The 20815-nt window shown below is 35.8% G+C and overlaps 1 long non-coding RNA gene across 1 annotated transcript; it reads right to left on the bottom strand.

The window, feature by feature from the left end:
- Nucleotides 1–3509: 3509 nt before the first annotated feature.
- On the bottom strand, nucleotides 3510–16522 carry LOC127543511 (uncharacterized). Its single transcript, XR_007949246.1, has 3 exons — nucleotides 16431–16522; nucleotides 4973–5108; nucleotides 3510–3903 (listed from the first exon to the last, which is right to left on the bottom strand). It is a non-coding gene; the product is annotated as an uncharacterized LOC127543511 (long non-coding RNA).
- Between the last annotated feature and the right edge of the window lie 4293 nt (nucleotides 16523–20815).

Raw genomic sequence — 20815 nt, 5'->3', positions numbered from 1 at the left:
GGAAAATTGAGAGCCAGAAGCCCTCTCTCAGAGGCAAGAGAGATTCATTCCATTTTCCACTTGGATGGCTGGAGGATTTGGATTTGGAGACATTTGGAGAGGGCTCTTGGAACCAAGCAGAGAGATAGGCTTCTCAACTAAGTGGGCTATTTTGGAAGGAGAAAATAAACGTTTGCATTTTTACCAGCTGGCTGCGTTTTGGGTGATTATTACATTCAACTGAAACTAAGGCTGCCTCCAGAAAATCTCCCTGAGAAACCTGCTCTCCCCCAGAGAGAACCATTCTTATATTATTTTAAAGAAGAACAAGAACTCCAACAAAACACCCTGCAGGCTGTAAAAAATTTAGCACCTCTAGAATATGTAGTAATATATGATCTAGAATTGTATATTAGAACTTCACTATCGTTCATGAATCCCTTGGTGAAAAATCCCCATGTCACAAATTCATACCTCAAAATATTCTGAAGTAGTTAACTAATAAACTATGAGAATTGGATCAATATCAAAAACAAAACTGCTACACAGAATCACCCTGATGTATCACTGATTCATTAAAAAACTTTAGAGCAATGGTTTTAATAGGTGTCACCATACCAAATATTCATAATCAGCAACTTATGCAGAATGAAAAGCTCTGAGAATATAGAGACCTAGATGAAGGGGAAAAAAATCACATCAGAACAGTACAAAATATATATCATCTCCATCATTACTCCAGATACAGGATTTGTCCCAAATATATTTTCAGTGATGAAATTCAGAAGATGAAATTTTGTCTCAATTTGTTGTTCAGTCATGTTTTACTCTTCATAACCCTATTTATGATTTTCTTATCAAAGATACTGGAGTACTTTGACATTTCCTTCTTCAGTTCATTTTATAGATGAGGAAACTGAGGTAGACGGGGTTAAATGACTTTCCCAGGATCACACAGTTAATGAGTATCTGAAACTAGATTTTAACGTAGGTCTTCTTGACTCCAGGCTTGGTGTTCTATGCACTGAGTTACTTTGTTGCACGCGTATTGTTTCAATATTTTAATTCAATTACAAAAGTAGTCATTTAAATATAAAAGAATAAATAATAAGTTATTAACTTGTTCCAAGACCACTTTTATGTGCATTCCACTGAAAAAGTTAAGAGGAATGAGATGGAAAAAAAAACCTCCAATACTTTATAATAACTTTATATAGTGCACTTATATAGTAGTTGGAAATTTTCAGTTTGCTCTACATACATGATTTAAGTGGAATCTTGCAATGATCCTGTGAGATAGATCGTATTATCCTAATTTTACTGATGAGAAAATTGAAGCTTAGAGAAGAAAATGGCTTTTGCAGAGCCACATAACTAGGAGATGTGAGAGGAAGAATTTGAATTCAAGTCTTCCTGAACAAGTCTAACACTGTGCTGGGCTACATTTTGTCCAGTGATATGCTGCTTGACTGGCCAAAGATGGGTGTTTGTGAGAGGTCAGGATTAGTGGGGTCTACCTTTTGTCTTGGTACAGAGAATAGTTTATGCTTTTGAAAAAAATTGAACTTGTATTTTTTTGTTATTCTGTAATTGACAGTCATTAATAAATATGACCATTTCCTACAAAACAGAAAAATAGAAGAAAGAAGATTGCTTGTATATGAAAACACAAGATCTTTTATGTATTATTTATTCTATGTATCTTAAATATATTTTTTAAAGCATAGAATGAATTCAACATGTAAGTTTCAAAGCTATTCTGCTTGTCGGTGTCTCCTAAACATCCTTCAGTGTGTTTCTCTTCTATAATTTTCTGCAATTAAAATATATATACACACATATGTATATTTACATACATATATGTTAAAATAAACCTTAAAATTTTTTCTTTTTTTTTTTAACCATCACTATTGCTAATTCCTTTTCCTTCCCAAATATTATCCCCAAGTGATAATAACAACAAGAAAATCATCCACCACCACCACTTCAACAGATAAACCTAGTCAAGCAAAATAAATCCATACATTGTCCAAACATAAAGAGAATTTCAGTCTGTCTACAGAATCTTCTGCTTCTTTCTCTAGTAGGAGGAAGCATACTTTATCATCATTGTACTGGAGTAGTGGTTAGCATTATGTTGATCAGATGTCTTAGGTCTTTCAAACTTGTTTTCTTTACAACATGTAGTTACAATATAAATTTCTTCTGGTTCTGCTCATTTCACTTGGTACAAAGCATAGTTAACTACTCCATATGGAAATTTCAGCTCAAGATCATGACCTCATCAAACCAGTTCTGATTTCTTGAATCATGGGTCAGATTGAATGGTAATGTAGTTTTTTCAAAACTGGTTATTTAGCTGTGGGTCTCTGTAAGCTTCCATAAGTGAAATTCCACTTAATGGTATTTCAATAGCATTCTGATGGGCAGTATCTTGAGTGGTTACATCGACTTTCTGCTTCTTCACTGACCTCTTATGGAGTAAAATTATGTATAGAACTTCCTCTTTCATTTCCCAATACTGGAGAGTCCAAGAGCATGGGGAGTCCTTAAAGGAATGTAATTCTCCTGAGTTTCCCTTAATAAATAAGGGATCAAAAATACCATGACCAATTCTTCTCCTCTGAACTGTATATACATATGAATGGATCTAGCATTTTTGGTGCCAGTGGATTATCACATATTTGGTTGCTTAAGATTCCCCTTGAAATAGAAAGGGCAATATAAAGATAGATCTTGGTTCAGCTTTATAAATAACCATCAGCCTGTGGAAATGTTTTTTCCCCTTAGTAAATAGACAGTTAATTAGCCTATTTTTTTCTTCCCTCAGTGTCAGTCATTATTCTTGGATTAACATGTGAGTGGCTGGATGTTTGTAGATTGTAAAGCCCATATTATATATTAGACTATTTTAGGAATGAAGATTTCACTGGGGATTTAATGTTCAGGCTTTAACATTCTTAGTGAAAGAATCAGGATTTAATCTGGGTCTTGAAGGACAGACAGAATATGAATACCTGGCAGGGTTAATGTGCTGGCAGGATCATTCAAGGTTTAATAAGAAGAGCAGGGAAAGTAACCCAGGAATTGAAATTACTTAGCTTTGGCTCCAAAGTCTTTCTCCAGGATTATGCAAGGCTGCTGGAGTCCACGGTGGCCTTTCACTGCTCTGGCCCATGCTGTCCCCAGGGACAAAAAAAATACATGAGAGTGGCAATGAGTAGCATTTTAGACTTAGTGCCCAGCCATCCTCGTGCCTTAAAAGCAAGTAGTGGCTGGACCCTGGCTGAGTGCCTAGAGACTGATTAATCCTGCCATTCTGCTATCCTGCTCTGGCTCAGAAAACAGCAAAGAGGCATTGTACAAGGGATTGCAAAAGCTTGGTTGAGATCGCTAGATAAGGCAGCCAGAGAAAAATCAGCCAGCCACAGGCTTACCTGGTGCTCCAGATAGCACAGGGGAGGCTGGCTGAATTCTGCTAGAGATGGGAGACCAATTAGGTACACACTTTATTACCAATATAAATCTTTTACCCCCCTGGGCAGCCTTCCCAGCTGCCATTACTGCTGAGAAGTGAATATGGCTATGCTTTCCCATCATGGCCCGCCACACTGGAAGAACCAAAGACTGTGTGGTATAGTCAGAAGACTGCCAGATTTAGAATGAGAGGGTCTCAGTTAAAATTCTTGCTCTTCTGCTTATTGTAAGACTTAGCCTTTTTAGGCTTCAGTTTCCTCCTCTATAAAAATGAAGGTATCGACTTAGCTGAATTTCCAAGTCCGTTTCCGTTCTGAAACAACTCTCACTGGGGATACATTCAGCAGGGCAGTCAGATTTATGTGTGTAGCCTTTGGCCTGGCACCTCTGGCTGGCTCCCTCTTTAGAATTAGCAGTCTGTCTAAAGGCAACTGGTCCAGTCACTTCCTGGCAAATAGAGGAGGAAGAAATGCAAAGAGTGTCATATTTTATATTCTTGGGTTCAGAGATCATTACAGATGGCAATTGCAGCCATGAAGTTAAAAGATATTTGCTCCTTAGAAGAAAAGCTATGGGAAATCTGGACAATATACTAAAAAGCAGAGACCACCTTGCCAGCAAAGGCCTGTATAGTTTAAGTTATAGTTTTTCCAATAGCACAGTATTGCTGTGAAAGTTTAACTATGAGGAAAGCTCAATTAATGCTTTCAAATTGTGGTGCTGGAGGATATTCGAGGGTGTGTTGGATCACAAGGAGATCAAATTGGTCAAGACTTAAAGAAATTAATTCAGGCTATTCACTGGAAGATTAAATAATGAAGCTGAAACTTAAATACTTTGGTCATACAATGAGAAGATGTGATTGATTGGAAAAGACTTGAGGCTGGGAAAGATTGAAGGCAAAGGGGGAAGTAGCAGAGGATGAGATGGATAGTGTCACTGAAACAGAAACAGACTTTGAGAGATAGTGAAGGATAGAAAGGAAAAGAGTAAGACATGACTGAACAACAAAAGCTAAAGACAACAGAAGTAGCAGTATTTTAGGATATTTTTAGGCTTTTGCACTTTTTATAATTAAAATGGTAGAATGCAAACTTCTCCAGGGCAAGGGCTGTCTCACTTGGGATTTGTAACCCCTGTGCCTAGCATAGTATCTAGCATATAGTAGTGGCTTTATTAAGCATGTTGATTGATTAATGTTTTAGCCATATGTGGGGAAAGTCTGAGGATCTTCCCCCTCTCAGTCTGATTCTTTTGGGAGGTCAAATTAGGCCATTTTTTGCCTAAATTCTTACCTAGACTTAAATCACTGAATGGATATTGCCTCGGTCAAACTGAGACCTGGGAGAGATTTTAGCTTAAAAAGGCCAAAGTCTCCAACTGCTTCTGAAGCCATCTCCAGTTGCCCTGACCCATGTCTTACTGCTGGACTCTCTCTAACTCTGGAAGAGAAAGTGAATCTAATAATTTTCACAGCTCTGTATTACTTGGATTTACAAATCAAGACATCACCTACCAGATGTTATTGGTTCTCTTTGAGAATGAAGGATGAACAACAGCCATTTGTTGTCTTCTTCTCTAGTTGCTGTCTTTGTGTAAATTTTGTGGAATAGGAGAATTTGATCAGGATGCTCTGGATTAATTAATATTGCCTGAGTTGATATAATCACAGGAAAAAACAGGCTGGTGAGAAAAGTAACAAGGCTTAAATATCTTAAATGAAATACAAAGAAAGGTTTTCACTTTGTTACCTCTTTAAGTGATGTGAAGAAGTTTTCTTTGATGGAATTAGAGGAACCCTTACCTTTGGCTATGGGAAATCACATGCCTGGTAGAGTATGAAAATGCAAACTTGTTAGCTCTGAATTTGGTGGAGACAAGAAAATTTCCCTTTTCCTCACTCATTGGCTTATTGAACCTTAACCCTAATATTCCATAGATTAAAAAAAAAAACCCTGAAACAAAAATCAAAAAAAGCCTCAGAAAGACATCTCTGGGACTTAGTTTCATACAATTGACCTATGAGTCTATTGATCCTCCAATAGGCATTTATAAAATACCAGACAGTAGTTGTTGAAAATATAAATACAAAAAACTGATTTATTTGTACACACATAAACACATATAGAGAATAAACAAAATAAACATACGATATTTTAGGGAGGGTGATCAAGAAAAGCTTCATGGAGAAGTGTTGCTTGAGCTTCAACTTCAAGAAAGAGATTCCAAGAGGATGTACTCTAGGCAAGGGAAATGACTAGTGGAAAGGCAAAGACGCTGTGTATAAGGAATAGAGGGTGTGAGAAGGGAAGGATTTACAATGAGACTAGAAAGATAGATTGGGGCCAAGTAGTGTGTTTAACTTTAAGTTAAACAGAAAAGCTTAAATTTTATGCCAGAGGCAATAGGAAGCCCCTGGAGTTTATTTTTTTTCCTCAATAGTATTTTACTTTTCCAAATACATGAAAAGATAATTTTCAACATTCAACATTCATTTTTATAAGACTTTGTGTTCCAAATTTTTCTCCTTCCCTCTCTTACTTCCCCTCTTCCCAAAACAACAAGCAATATGATATAGATTAAATATGTGCAATCTTTTTAAACATATTTCCATGTTTGCCATGTCATGCAAGAAAAATCCAATTAAAAGGAAAAAAAAATCCATGAGAGAGAAAAATCAAGAAAGTAAACAAAAAAGGTGAAAATACTATACTTCGATCTACATTTAGCCTTCATACCTTTTTCTCTCTGGATGGGAATGCATTTTCCATCCCAAGTCTATTGGAATTGTCTTGAATCACTTCACTGTTGAGAAGAACCAAGTTCATCACAGTTGACCATTACATAATCTTCTTGTTGCTCTGTACAATGTTCTCTTGGTTCTGTTCATTTTACTCAGCATCAGTTAATGTGAGTCTTTCCAGGCTTTTCTGAAATCAGTCTGCTTATTATTTCTTATAGCATAATAATATTCCATTACATTTATATACCACAGTTTATTCAGTCATTCTCCAACTGATGGGCATTCACTCAATTTCCATTTCCTTGACACAACAAAAAGGGCTGGTACAAATATTTTTGTACATGTGGGTTTTACCCCTTTTTTCATGATCTGTTTGGGATACAGATACATTGAAATTTATTGAGTAATGGGTTGATATGATCAAGACTGTTTAAAGAAAAATTGCTTTGGCAGCAGAATGGACTGGAATGAGAAGAGGATCTGAGTCAGAGTGACTGTGATGGTCTAAGCAACAAGTGATGAGGGCCTGAGTCCAGATTAATTATATGAAAACCTAGAGAAGACAGAGTATCTTGGAAGAGAAAGTAGTTAACAGTATCAAATATAATAAAGAGATTATGAAGGATGAGAGGCCCATCAGGCCTGTCAATGAAGAAACCACTGACATTTGGGGAGAGAACAGTTTCAGTTGATTTATCACTCAACTATTGGATTCTCAAAGGTTGAAAGTGAAGTTTCCTAGAATTAAGGAGAGAGTGAAAAGATGAGAAGGGAAGGCAATGAGTTTATTCAGTTTTTTCCCTAGGTACTTGATTTGAAAAGAGAGAAAAGGTATGGGATTTGAGAAGATGGAAAGGTCTAGTGAAGGTTTTGTTTTAATTTTTTTAGGATTTGGGTATATTTGAAGGCAATAAGGAAGGAATCAATAGATAAAGAGAACTTGAAATTTTAGAGAGGAAATGATTGAGGAGGCAATCTGATGGAGAAGATGGGAAAGGATGGAACCAAAGGCACATATAGAAGGGTTGTTGTCATTTGTCCTTCATTCTCAAAGAGGACTAGTGACATCAGGATTTAAGTGAGGCAGAGCTATGCAAAGTTGTCAGCCTCATTTTCTCCTCTCAGAAGGCTTGGTCTTGGTTATAAGAACTCACTCATGGTAGAAGACTGGGGAAGGGGGGAGTAGAGAAACAAAGAGAAATTGAAAATGATATCAAGGTGTTTTGAGATGAGGAAAATGGGAGAAAAGGGAGCCCATGGTGAATATCTTCAATTTTCTCAGTAAATAAGAGTAATGGAGGAATTATGGAAGGTATGGGTAAAGAAGAGAAGCTTTGAATAGCTTATGAGGTAGTGAGATAAGAGATCCGACTCTTTGTAACTTCATTTAGAGTTTTCTTGGCAAAAAATACTGGAGTGGTTTGCCATTTCCTTCTCCAGCTCATTTTATAGATGTAGAAATTGAGACAAAAAGGGTTAAGTGACTTGCCCAGAGTCACAAAGTTAGTAAGTGTCTGAGACCTGATTCCAGATTAAGTATTCTATTCATTGCACCATGTAGGTGCCCTGAATTATTGTAATGAAAACTATTTGAAGGTGGATAATATGAAGTTATAGTATTAAGAGAAAATTCCTTTCCAGGCCTCTCCTCAGTCAATAAGACAACACCAGGAAAGAAGATCAAGGAGTTTATTAGCACACCAGAGCAGTAAGTAGTTGGATATTGGTGACTTGATTCTAACTGCAATCTGCTTTTTATAAACAGGAGTAAACAATCTTCTATAAGAGGACAAAAGTATGTTGATTAGTATGTAATCAAGGAGAAGATGAGACTGGTGAGTCTTCAGCTCCTCCCTTATTATAGTATCATAGGGAGATGGGATTAGAGCACATGTAGACCACCATCTCCTGTCAGACATCATATTTCTTGTTTTATATTTGAGAGGAGGTTCTATTCTGAGGGGAGGTTCATAGACTTTACTAGGCTGCCAGAGAAATCCACAACACAAAATTTTGAAGAACCATTGGAATAGAACATTACTAGTTCTTGTTTAATAGAAATTGGGTAGTGCCTGACCGGGGCAGCATCCAAATGGCAGTTCACTCTCACCTGTTTTGGGCAGTGGAGCTGGGCACAGTACTCTGTTCTGTAAAGTGAGGGATTTGGAACAGATAGTACCTGTGGCATTCCATCTCTAAATTCTAAATATTGACTTGACTACTATGATTTGTACCCACCAAATTTTGTGGTGCTGGTGGCTGGACAGTGATTAAGAAAGTCAGTTTTCTGAATAAAAGTATATTGCTCTGGTATTTTTTAAAAGCCAGCTCTGGACATCTTTTTACATATTATTATGCCCCCTTTTAAGTAAAATAATATTTTGTTTTTCCAATTAACATGTAGAAATAGTTTTCAACATTCATTTTTGTGAGATTTTGAATTCCATTTTTTTTTCTCCCTCTGTCTCTTTCCTCTCCCTTCCCCAAGATAGCAAACAATCTCCTACAGGTTATACATGTACAATCAGTTAATGCCCCTTCCTAACCCTTCTGGAAGTTAGTGGGTAGATTGGTTCTTTTCTCATATATATATTTCCCACTTCTAATGTATATCCTTTGACACTAGGTCACCTCCTTCTCTTTGATTTTATCAGCCTGGAATAAAATACTGGAGAGCAGAAAGCACTCAGTGTAACTTGCAACCAGGGCTCCTGGGGACAATGTCCTCCTTTCAAAAATAATTCATCTGCTGGTCTCCAAGAGGACAAAATATGTTGCAATCCCCGCAACAGGGGTTTAGGACATCAGGAGCATGTGGCCCTTGAAGAAACGATCAATTTGTTAGGTCAGGGCACTCAATCACTTTTCTTTTCTTTTTTTTTTTTTAATTGTAACTTTTTATTGACAGAACATATGCCTGGGTGATTTTTTCACAACATTATCCCTTGCATTCACTTCTGTTCTGACTTTTCCCTTCCCTCCCTCCACCCCCTCCCCCAGATGGCAAGCAGTCCTATACATGTTAAATACGTCACAGTATATCCTATATACAATATATGTGTGTAGAACCGAACAGTTCTCTTGTTGCACAGGAAGAATTGGATTCAGAAGGTAAAGATAACCTGGGAAGAAAAATAAAAAATGCAAACAGTTTACATTCATTTTCCAGTGTTCTTTCTTTGGGTATAGCTGCTTCTGTCCATCATTGATCAACTGGAACTGAATCAGATCTTCTCTTTGTCGAAGACATCCACGTCCATCAGAATACATCCTCATACAGTATCGTTGTTGAAATATATAATCATCTCCAGGTTCTGCTCATTCCATTTAGCATCAGTTCATGTAAGTTTTTCCAAGCCTCTCTGTATTCATCCTGCTGGTCATTTCTTACAGAACAATAATATTCCATAACATTGATATATCACAATTTACCCAACCATTCTCCAACTGATGGGCATTCATTTTCCAGTTTCTAGTCACTACCAACAGGGCTGCCACAAACATTTTGGCACATACAGGTCCCTTTCCCTTCTTTAGTATCTCTTTGGGGTATAAGCCCAGTAGTAGCATTGCTGGATCAAAGGGTATGCACAGTTTGACAACTTTTGAGGCATAATTCCAGATTGCTTTACAGAATGGTTGGATTCATTCACAACTCCATCAACAATGCATCTATGTCCCAGTTTTTCCGCATCCCCTCCAACATTCATTATTATTTTTTCCTGTCATCTTAGGCAATGGGACAAGTGTGTAGTGGTATCTCAGAGTAGTCTTAATTTGCATTTCTCTGATCGATAATGATTTGGAACACTCTTTCATATGAGTGGAAATAGTTTTAATTTCATCATCTGAAAATTGTCTGTTCATATCCTTTGACCATTTCTCAATTGGAGAATGGCTTGATTTCTTATAAATTAGAGTCAATTCTCTCTATATTTTTGGAAATTAGGCCTTTATCAGAACCTTTAACTGTGAAAATGTTTTCCCAGTTTGTTGCTTTCCTTCTAATTTTGTTTTCATTAGTTTTGTTTGTATAAAGGCTTTTAAATTTGATGTAAATCAAAATTTTCTATTTTGTGATCAATGATGATCTCTAGTTTTTCTTTGGTCACAAATTTCTTCCTCCTCCACAAGTCTGAGAGGTAAACTATCCTATGTTTCTCTAATTTATTTATGATCTCGTTCTTTATGCCTAAATCATGGACCCATTTTGATCTTATCTTGGTATATGGTGTTAAGTGTGGGTCCATGCCTAATTTCTGCCATACTAATTTCTAGTTTTCCCAGCAGTTTTTGTCAAATAATGAATTCTTATCCCAAAAGCTGGGATCTTTGGGTTTGTCAAACACTAGATTGCTATAGTTATTGACTATTTTGTCTTGTGAGCCTAACCTATTTCACTGATTTCTTAGCCAATACCAAATGGTTTTCGGTGACTGCTGCTTTATAATATAGTTTTAGATCAGGTATAGCTAGGCCACCATCATTTGATTTTTCTTTTTCATTAATTCCCTTGAAATTCTTGACCTTTTGTTCTTCCATATGAATTTTGTTGTTATTTTTTCTAGGTCATTAAAATAGTTTCTTGAGAGTCTTATTGGTATAGCACTAAATAAATAGATTAGTTTAGGCAGTATTGTCATCTTTATTATGTTCACTTGGCCTATCCAGGAGCACTTAATATTTTTCCAATTATTTAAGTCTGACTTTATTTGTGTAGAAAGTGTTGTGTCATTTCACTCATATAATTCCTGACTTTCCTTTGATAGATGGATTCTCAAATATTTTATGCTATCAACAGTTATTTTGAATGGAACTTCTCTTTGTATATCTTGCTGTTGGATTTTGTTGGTGATGTATAAAAATGCTGAGGATTTATGGAAATTTATTTTGTATCCTGCAACTTTGCTAAAGTTATACATTATTTCTAATAGCTTTTTAGTAGAATCTCTGGGATTCTCTAAGTATACCATCATATCATCTGCAAAGAGTGATAGTTTGGTTTCCTCATAACTTACTCTAATTCCTCTAATCTCTTTCTCGACTCTTATTGCCAAGGCTAGGGTTTCTAATACAATATTGAATAATAATGGTGATAATGGGCAACCTTGTTTCACTCCTGATCTTACTGGGAAAGGTTCCAGTTTTCCCCCATTGCATATGATGCTTACTGATGGTTTTAAATATATTCTCCTGACTATTTTAAGTAAAAGTCCATTTATTCCTATACTCTCAAGTGTTTTTATTAGGAATGGATGTTGAATTTTATTGAGTGCTTTTTCTACATCTATTGAGATGATCATATGGTTTTTGTTAATTTGGTTAATGATATAGTCAATTATGCTAATAGTTTTCCTAATATTGAACCAGCCCTGCATTCCTGGTATAAATCCTAATTAGCCATAGTGTATTATCCTGGGGATGATTTTCTGTAATCTTTTTGCTAATATTTTATTTAAGATTTTAGCATCAATATTCATTAGGGAGATTGGGTTATAATTTTCTTTCTCTGTTTTCAACTTACCTGGTTTAGGTATCAGTACCATGTCTGTGTCATAAAAGGAATTTGGTAGGATTCCTTCAATCCCTATTTTTTCAAATAGTTTATATAGCATTAGAGTTAATTGTTCTTTAAGTGTTTGGTAGAATTCACATGTAAATCCAACTCCATCATCTTTCTATCAAACATACATTTGGGAAAGCTTCTGAGTTTCTCAAGCTAGCATTAAAGGACCATAGATCTAGAGTGAGAAAAAACCTCAGAGAATATGAAGGTCAACCCCCTTATTTAACAAATGAGGAAACTGAGACTCAAGCAGAGATGTGAAGGGGCCATCTGAACAAGTGAGAGTTGATTCTTAAAATTTTAGTGAGAATATTTATACCTGAGATATTAGCAAATGCTACAAATTGGAGTGTCATTTCTCAAAAATATGTTATACAGTTTAGGAGACCCATCTCTGGAGAATGGAAGAACCACCATAAGTCATAAGTATCAGAAGGTAAGATTTGAACCTACTTGCCAGGAAGTCTTTTCTGGTATCCCCCTTTGCATTCCCCTTCACATTCCTTTCCTTTATTTCTAACTGATAGTACCTTCCTTCTGAGATTCCCTTTCATTTACACTATTATTGTTGTTGTTGTTGGTCCTTCATTTTTGAAGAGAATCATTGATATCACAGTGATGTTTTGATTTGCATATGATATATTTTATAGATTCATAATCATTTGTATATTATTACTCCCCCTCCCCCCCTTTGTCAAAAGGTAGGTCTGTTTAGGAGTAGAGATTACAGACAACATGAAGAGGTAAAATAGGAACCAGGAGTGCTAAAAATGAAATAGATTTGGGAGAGCAATAGGAGTCTGGAAGAATCCATTAAAGGAATATGCCTGAGCATGCCATTGACTGGCACATAAATCCATAGAGGAGTTTAGGAAATTATATGTTATCACTCTTAATAGATTGTGCATTTTTTGAGGGCAACAATGGTTTTCTCCATCTTCTTTGAATCCCTGTCATTTAGCACAGAATCTGGCACTTATGGGCAACTAGATGGTGCAGTGGATAGAATGCTGGTCCTGGAGTTAGGAAAACTCATGTTCCTGAGTTCAGATCTAACCTTAGACACTTATTGTGTGTCCCTAGGCAAGGCACATAATCCTGCTTGCCTCAGTTTTCTCCTCTGTAAAAGAAAATGGCAAACTACTCCAGTATCTGCAGCAAATCACAAATGGGTTCACAAAGAGTCAGACATGACTGAAGTGATTGAACAACAAATGGATTAGCTTGCCAGATTAGTACTGCCACCTAACAAAATTAGAAAGAATAAGAAATAGGATAGGGTTGCCTTGATAGAATGTTTGGGATCAGAAATCATTACCAAGAAGGCAGACCTTATGGTTGGGCAAAGGGAGGAAGCTCTGAGCAGTCAGAGATTGCTGAAGCAACAGTAAGTGCCAAGGTAGGAGCAGGACCCCCAAAATAAAGTCTGTCTCTTCCATATTTTTACTGAAGGTATACAGACTCTAGAAAGTCTGAGGATCAAATTACAAAATCTCACTTATGATGGGAACCTCAGTCATATCATCCAACTTTTACTTGAATAGTAATCCTCTATCTAACATCCCTGAGAAGTAATTACTTTTCTTCAGGAGGCCTTTTAAGGGGCAACTAAGTGGCAAAGTGGAAAGAATGTCAGCCTTGGAGATAGGAGGACTTGGATTCAAATCCAGTTTGAGATACTATCTGTGTGACCCTGGGCAAGTCCCTTATCCCTAATTGTCTCTTCTCCCCCTCTAAAAACCCCCAACAAAGACAGAAGACATCTGTTGATGTAGTAGTCCCAACTTTCTGAACTACTCTTTTATTTTTGAACAGAATTGATTTTTTATATGAAGCTTTCCCTTTTATTAAATCTAAATCTATCTTTATTTAACTTATGCCCATTGTCCTTAATTCTTCCCTCTGAGGCCATGAAAGTATAAATGTAATTTCTTTTCAATATAGCTGTCTTTCCAATATTTGAACTTTGCCATCCAAAAAAAAGTCTTCCTTTCCTCTAAGATAAACGTCCCTGGTTTCTTCTACTGAATCCTATATTGCAAAATCTTCATTTTCTTCTTCATCCCTATCTCCTTCCTCTGGAGGTTTTTGTACTGGACAATGCCCTTCCAATGTCGTTGCCAAAACTGAACAAAATACTCTGATAGTCTGGGAAAGATCACTTCTCATTGTAGATGTTATGTTTTATTATTATTATTTTAAAATGAACCTAAATGCCTAAAATGCCACTAATATTTTAAACTGTCATATAAAGACATTGTGACTTTATTATTGTGATTTACAGAAAACTCAGACCTCTAGATCTCATTCATGTTAACTGTTTGTTGTCTAACTCCATGCCATCATTATAAATGTCATATTTTAAACCCCAGGGAGTACTTAAAATTTTTTCCTTATCAATATGGAATTTCTGCTGCCCACTTTTCCCATGTAGGATTCCTCAGAATCCTACCCTGAGTTCAAAGTACTCTTTGGATTCTCATCTATTTAACATAATACCTTGTAAGTCTCCATTACATTTTCTCTTGTTAGGCAGAGAGCGAGTTAGTTCAAAGAATGTGTATTTAAAAAGATCAAGAATTTCAAGGGGATTAATGAAAAAAAAAATCAAATAAAGGTGGCCTAGCTGCACTAGATCTTAAGTTATATTATAAAGCAGTGGTTACCAAAACCATTTGGTATTGGCTAAGAAATAAGACTAGTTGGTCAGTGGAACAGGTTAGGTTCAAAGGACAAAATAGTCAATAACTTTAATAATCTAGTGTTTGACAAGCCCAAAGACCCCAGCTTTTGGGATAAGAACTCACTATTTAACAAAAATTGCTGGGAAAATTGGAAATTAGTATGGCAGAAACTAGGCATTGACTCACACTTAACACCATACACCAAGATAAAGTCAAAATGGGTTCATGACCTAGGCATAAAGAATAAGATAATAAATAAAAGAAGAACATAGGATAGTTTACCTCTCAGACCTGTGGAAGAGGAAGGGATTTATGACCAAAGAAGAACTAGAGATCATCATTGATCACAAAATAGAAATTTTAATTATATCAAATTGAAAAGTTTTTCTACAAACAAAACTAATGCAGACAAGATTGAAGGGAAACAATAAACTGGGAAAACATTTTTACAGTTAAAAGTTCTGATAAAGGCCTCATTTCCAAAATATATAGAGAATTGACTCTAATTTATAAAAAATCAAGCCATTCTCCAATTGACAAATGGTCAAAGGGTATGAACAGACAATTCTCAGATGAAGAAATTGAAACTATTTCTAGCCATATGAAAAGATGCTCCAAGTCATTATTAATTAGAGAAATGCAAATTAAGACAACTCTGAGACATCACTACACACCTGTCAGATTGGCTAGAATGACAAGGAAAGATAATGAGGAATGTTGGAGGAGATGTGGGAAAAGTGGAACACTGATACATTGTTGGTACAATTGTGAACACATCCAGCCATTCTGGAGAGCAATTTGGAACTATGCTCAAAAAGTTATCAAACTGTGCATATCCTTTGATCCAGCAGTGTTTCTATGGGCTTATACCCCAAAGAGATACTAAAGAAGGAAAAGGGACCTATATGTGCCAAAGTGTTTGTGGCAGCCCTGTTTGTAGTGGCTAGAAGCTGGAGAGTGAATGGATGCCCATCAATTGGAGAATGGTTGAGTAAATTGTGGTATATGAACGTTATGGAATATTATTGTTCTGTAAGAAATGACCAGCAGGATGAATACAGAAAGGACTGGCGAGACTTACATGAACTAATGCTAAGTGAAATGAGCAGGACCAGGAGATCATTATATACTTCAACAACAATACTATATGATGATCAATTCTGATGGATGTGGCCATCTTCAGCAATGAGATGAACCAAATCAGTTCCAATAGAGCAATAATGAACTGAACCAGCTACACCCAGTGAAAGAACTCTGGGAGATGACTATGAACCACTACATAGAATTCCCAATCCCTCTATTTTTTGTCCACTTGCATTTTTTATTTCCTTCACAGGCTAATTGTACACTTTTTCAAAGTCCAATTCTTTTTGTACAGCAAAATAACTGTTTGGACATATATACATATATTATATTTAACTTATACTTTAACATATTTAACATGTATTGGTCAACCTACCATCTAGGAGAGAGGGTGGAGGGAAGAAGGGGAAAAATTGGAACAAAAGGTTTTGCAATTGTCAATGCTGAAAAATTATCCATACGTAGATCTTGTAAATAAAAAGCTATAATAAACAAATAAATTAAAAAAACAAAAGAACTGCTTCTAAAAGAAACTTTTACAATTACTTACCTCAAAGAGAACAAATTGATAACTAGTCAACTCATACAAGATGACCCTACAGAAAAAATTAAATGTAACAATATGATATAAATCATTTTCCTTAGTAGCTATATAAAATATTTTTGAAGATTCCTTAGTAGCTATATAAAATATTTTTGAAGATTCTATAAATACCAAAAAATATCAAAAAAAGAATGTGTATTTAATGAATTATAATAATAAGATTTGAACTAGAATCTTCCAGTTCTCCTCTGCCTTATAAAAATAAGTCATACTTTTCTACAACATCTCCATTATGAATGGGGAGAGTCAGCATGCATAGGGATCAGACAGGAATATGCCCAGAAGGAAACATACCTCCTGATGCTACTGGATCTTGCACCTACTCCTCCCTGGGCATGGCACCTCTGCTGGGCTTGTTCCATTCTGGGCAGGTGCCTCTCCTGGGCTCATCACTGGGTGTGGTGTTTCTGCTTGGGGGAAAGCTGTGTCCACTCACTCTTCTTTGACATCACAAAGTAGAGGCTCCTCCTCACTTGGTCACCAGGCATCTTCAACCCAACTCCTTAGAGACACATAGGGATCAATTAGTAGTTGCTGTGTCATCCCAAAGGATGTTTTTTAAATGCTACATGTGGGAAATGCCTCCTTGTGACAAAAATCTGTGGTCTTTACCTTCTTTTATTTCTTTAGCCAGGTTAGGCATTAGGTGTTAGGTGGAGTTAGGTGACTTGCCTAGGATTACACATCTAGTAAGTATTAAGTGCTTGAGGCCAAATTTAAATTCAAGGTCCTCCTGACTTCAGGGAGTGGTACTCTATTCGCTGTACCATTTAGCTGCCATTGGCTTTTACTTTCAATAACAGGACTGGAGAACTCAGTTGATCATGTGCTTTTCCAATTACCTGCCCTCCCCCTTACTCCATTAAACTTAATTAATTAGATTTAGATCATTTTTGTAGACTGCTGAGATTGGAATTAGATCTATCATCCAAGTGGTTAATTATCTCTTTGTTTCTATTCATACACACATCAAAATAATTGATAAGTTGAACAAAAATGGGTCACAATACTCTTTTGCTCATCATTAGAGCATTTCCTGTAGCTTGAGCTCATTAATCACCACGCTTTAGGTCAAACAACTTCAAAATGATCTCACTGTGTTGACATCTATTCTACAACTCTCCATTTATTCAAAGAAGTAATGTGATACTGTCAATTCGAAATCCAGATATATTAGGTCTACACTTTCCTACTCTCTTTTTAAAAATTTAATTGTAATTTTATTTTTTCTCAATTTTATGCAAACAAAATTTTTGACATTTAAAAACTTTTTGAATTCAAAATTCTGTTCTTCCCTCCTCTCTTCCTAAGGACAAGCAATTTGATATAGACCACCCATGTGCAGTCACATACATGTGCTTTTAAAACATTTTCATATTGGCCATCTTAGCAATTCATTTTTAAAAAAGGAAATAAGATTTGTTTAAAATCACTTATTTTGATACATCCATACTTGTTTTTAGTGACCACAGCTTCCTTATCTAAATGCTCATAAAACATCCCTTTAATGATGCATTATAGAATTTTGCTAGGGATTAAAATCAAACTGACACATCTATAGTTTGAAGATAACACTTCCAGTATGAAAAATCACACATTTGCTTTTTTCTAGACCTTTTTAGTACATTGCATTTTTTTTTTTTAAAGAAGATCATGGTATCACAGATTTAGAACTATATTGAGCCTTAGAGGGCATGTAACCTAATATTCCTTTTTACAGATTAGAGAATTAAGGGTGAAAGATAAAAAATGATTTGTACATAGACACACAGGGATAAATATGAGGGCCAGGATTTCAATTTAAATCTTCCGACTTCCATTCTAGGGAGCTTTTTATTGTATTGTGCTATTTGTAACACTAATAGTTGAAAGACTTGAATCTAGCTATCTTGACTCCTTTAAATTTCCCTTTTTATGTCCTTCAATTTATTTTTATATGACATGATTTTGAAACTCTTCACCATATTGATTATCCTTCTTTGCTTTGCATACACTTTAGTTTGTTAAGTAATCAAACTTGTAGACATTTTAAAATGTTAGACATGTTAGATTACATGGTGCAATGGATAGAGTATTAGGCCTGGAGTCAAGATGATTAATCTTCCTGGATTCAAAACTAGCCTCATAAACTTACTAGCCATGTGACCCATGACAAATCACATTAAGTGACTTTTTTTATTTGCCTCAGTTTCCTCATCTATAAAATGAGCTGGAGAAAGAAATGGCAAACCACTCCAGCATCTCTGCCAAGAAAACCTATAATGATGTCATGAAGAATGGAATATGGCTGAAATAATTCAGCAAATGTGCTAGGTACTGTGCTAGATGCTGGGGATATAGATACAAAGAAGGAAAGAAAAATTTTAAGCTTTTAGCTCAAAGATCATACTATATGTAAAGCATATTTTTAAGGAACTTGTATTTTATCAGGAGAGGCAAAAAAAATGAAGACAAACTCAGAATAAGGTAGTTAGATAAAAGATAGGGAGGGAGGGAGGGCACTAACAATTTGATAGATCAGGAAAGGCTTCCTGTAGATGTGAAAGTTGTGTCTTGAAGTAAGTAAGGGATTTTATGAAGTGCAAGTGGGGAGAGATTGCATTCTAGGCACAGGGGACAGTCAATGCAAAGGCACAGTTGTAGTGTAATGTGTGAAGAACAGAAAGAAAATCAATTTAGCTGGACCATAGAATGTGTGGAGGGAAGTTATGAATAATGATACTCGGAAGATAATTTGGGTCCAGCTTGTGAAGGACTTTAAATACAAGACAAAGGAATTTATCCTAAAAGCAAGAGGGAGCAAAAGGAATGGATAGAGGAGAGCAGAGCCATGGTCAAGTTTGCATTTAAGGAAAATCACTTTGCCAGATGCATGGATGAGGGATTGGAATGAAGGGAGACTTGAAAGACCAATTAGGAGAGGTCTCAATGAGAGGGGATGAGGGCCTGAAACATGAAACATGAAACATATTCCTTTATGTGAATAGAGGAAAGGCTTAAATGAGAAATGTTGTAATGGTAATGGCAGCAAAATTTGCCAATTGATTGAATATATGGAGTGAAGGAGAGTGAGAAGATGAGAATTTCACTAAGATTATGAACCTAAAGGACTGAAAGGATGGTGGTATCCTGGACCAAAAATAAGAACTTTTTGTAAAGGGGTAAGCTTGGAATAGAAAATATGAATTTTGTTTTGGACTTGTTGAATTTAGGATGTCTCTAGGACATCCTGTTGGAAATGTCCAACAAGCAATTGTTGATGTGAGACCAGAACTCAGTAGAGAGATTTAAGCTGGATATACAAATCTGTGAGTCATTCATATAGATAATTGAACCAAAAAAAGTTGAAAAGATCCCTGGGTGGGTGGGGATTGATCTATCTATCTATCTATTTAAAGACAGACAGAAAGAGAGAGAGAGAGAGAGAGAGAGAGAGAGAGAGAGAGAGAGAGAGAGAGAGAGAGAGTATCTTAGAGTATCCTCATGGTTAGGAAAATAGTATAGATGATGATTCAGCAAAAGAGACTAAGGAGGCCCAAAATTGAGACTTATTAGGAAAAGCACAGAGGAGAAAGAATTACCAAGGAAGAAAGAGTTGCTGACAGTGTCAAATACAGCGGAGGAATTAAGAAGAATGAGAATAAGAATAAGTGATTGTTAGTAACTTTGAAGTGAGGAGGCTTGAATTCAGAATATAAAGAGTTGAGGAGCAAGTGAGAGGAGAGGAAGTGGAGATTATGAGTGTAAACAACTATTTTTTAGGAGTGAGAAATGGAGGAGAGATGGAAGAGATTAATTTGAGGGATGGAATGTTAGAATTTTTTTTCTGAGTATACATGTACATTAATTTTTTAAAATACACATTTATGAACCATGTTGGGAGAGAAAAATCATAACAAAAGGGAAAAACCATGAGTAATAAAAAAAGAAGAAAAAGAAAAAAAAAGTGAATATATCATGTGTTGAGTTACATTCAGTTTTCATGGAATGTTAAAATTAGTTATCTAAAATAGAAAAGAAATCAAGGACGAAGTTACCAGTTATCTATGATTTAATTTGCAAAGCTAGTATTTGCATACCAAATCAGGTATTTGGTGACTGATTTCTCAGTCTGACTTCTCAGAAGTCAGAGACAAGGAGTAATTTACAGAGATGATTTTTTATAACAAGAAAAGAGGAATTGGGAAAATTATAGAAACTTATTTTGAACATAATTCAATTGGACAAAGCAGGTCACCTGACTAGTTAGCTTCTCCTAGACTATTTTGATCCTGTACTAGTTATTGTTTCCTCCAGGTGGTACCTTTTTTAACCAGAAAAAAAACAATAACCTATACTGGGAACAAGGAACTTGTGGTCAGTCAGTGGTTAGCAGTCATATCTCACCCCCATCCCTATAGCAAAATCCATGACTCAATTTAGACTTTAGTTAAAGGGTGGGGGGGGGGGGGGAAAGAGTTTACTTTATAGCTAACCTTTCTTCAGCTGCCAGAAAGGGGAACTTGAACTCTGATCAAATACCTACCCCTTTCTTTTGGAAAGGGAAATTTAGCCTTTTGAAAAACTTTATAATCTTGTGATTATTTTCTTCTTCTGTTATTATTCAATTAATTAATGTTAATTGCTATTGTTTAATATTAATTTATTTTATTCTAGATTATCACCTACTAAATGATAGA

Source organism: Antechinus flavipes, chromosome 1 (assembly GCF_016432865.1).
Source record: "Antechinus flavipes isolate AdamAnt ecotype Samford, QLD, Australia chromosome 1, AdamAnt_v2, whole genome shotgun sequence".
Lineage (NCBI taxonomy): Eukaryota > Metazoa > Chordata > Mammalia > Dasyuromorphia > Dasyuridae > Antechinus > Antechinus flavipes.
This window is presented reverse-complemented; position numbering and strand designations above follow the sequence as displayed.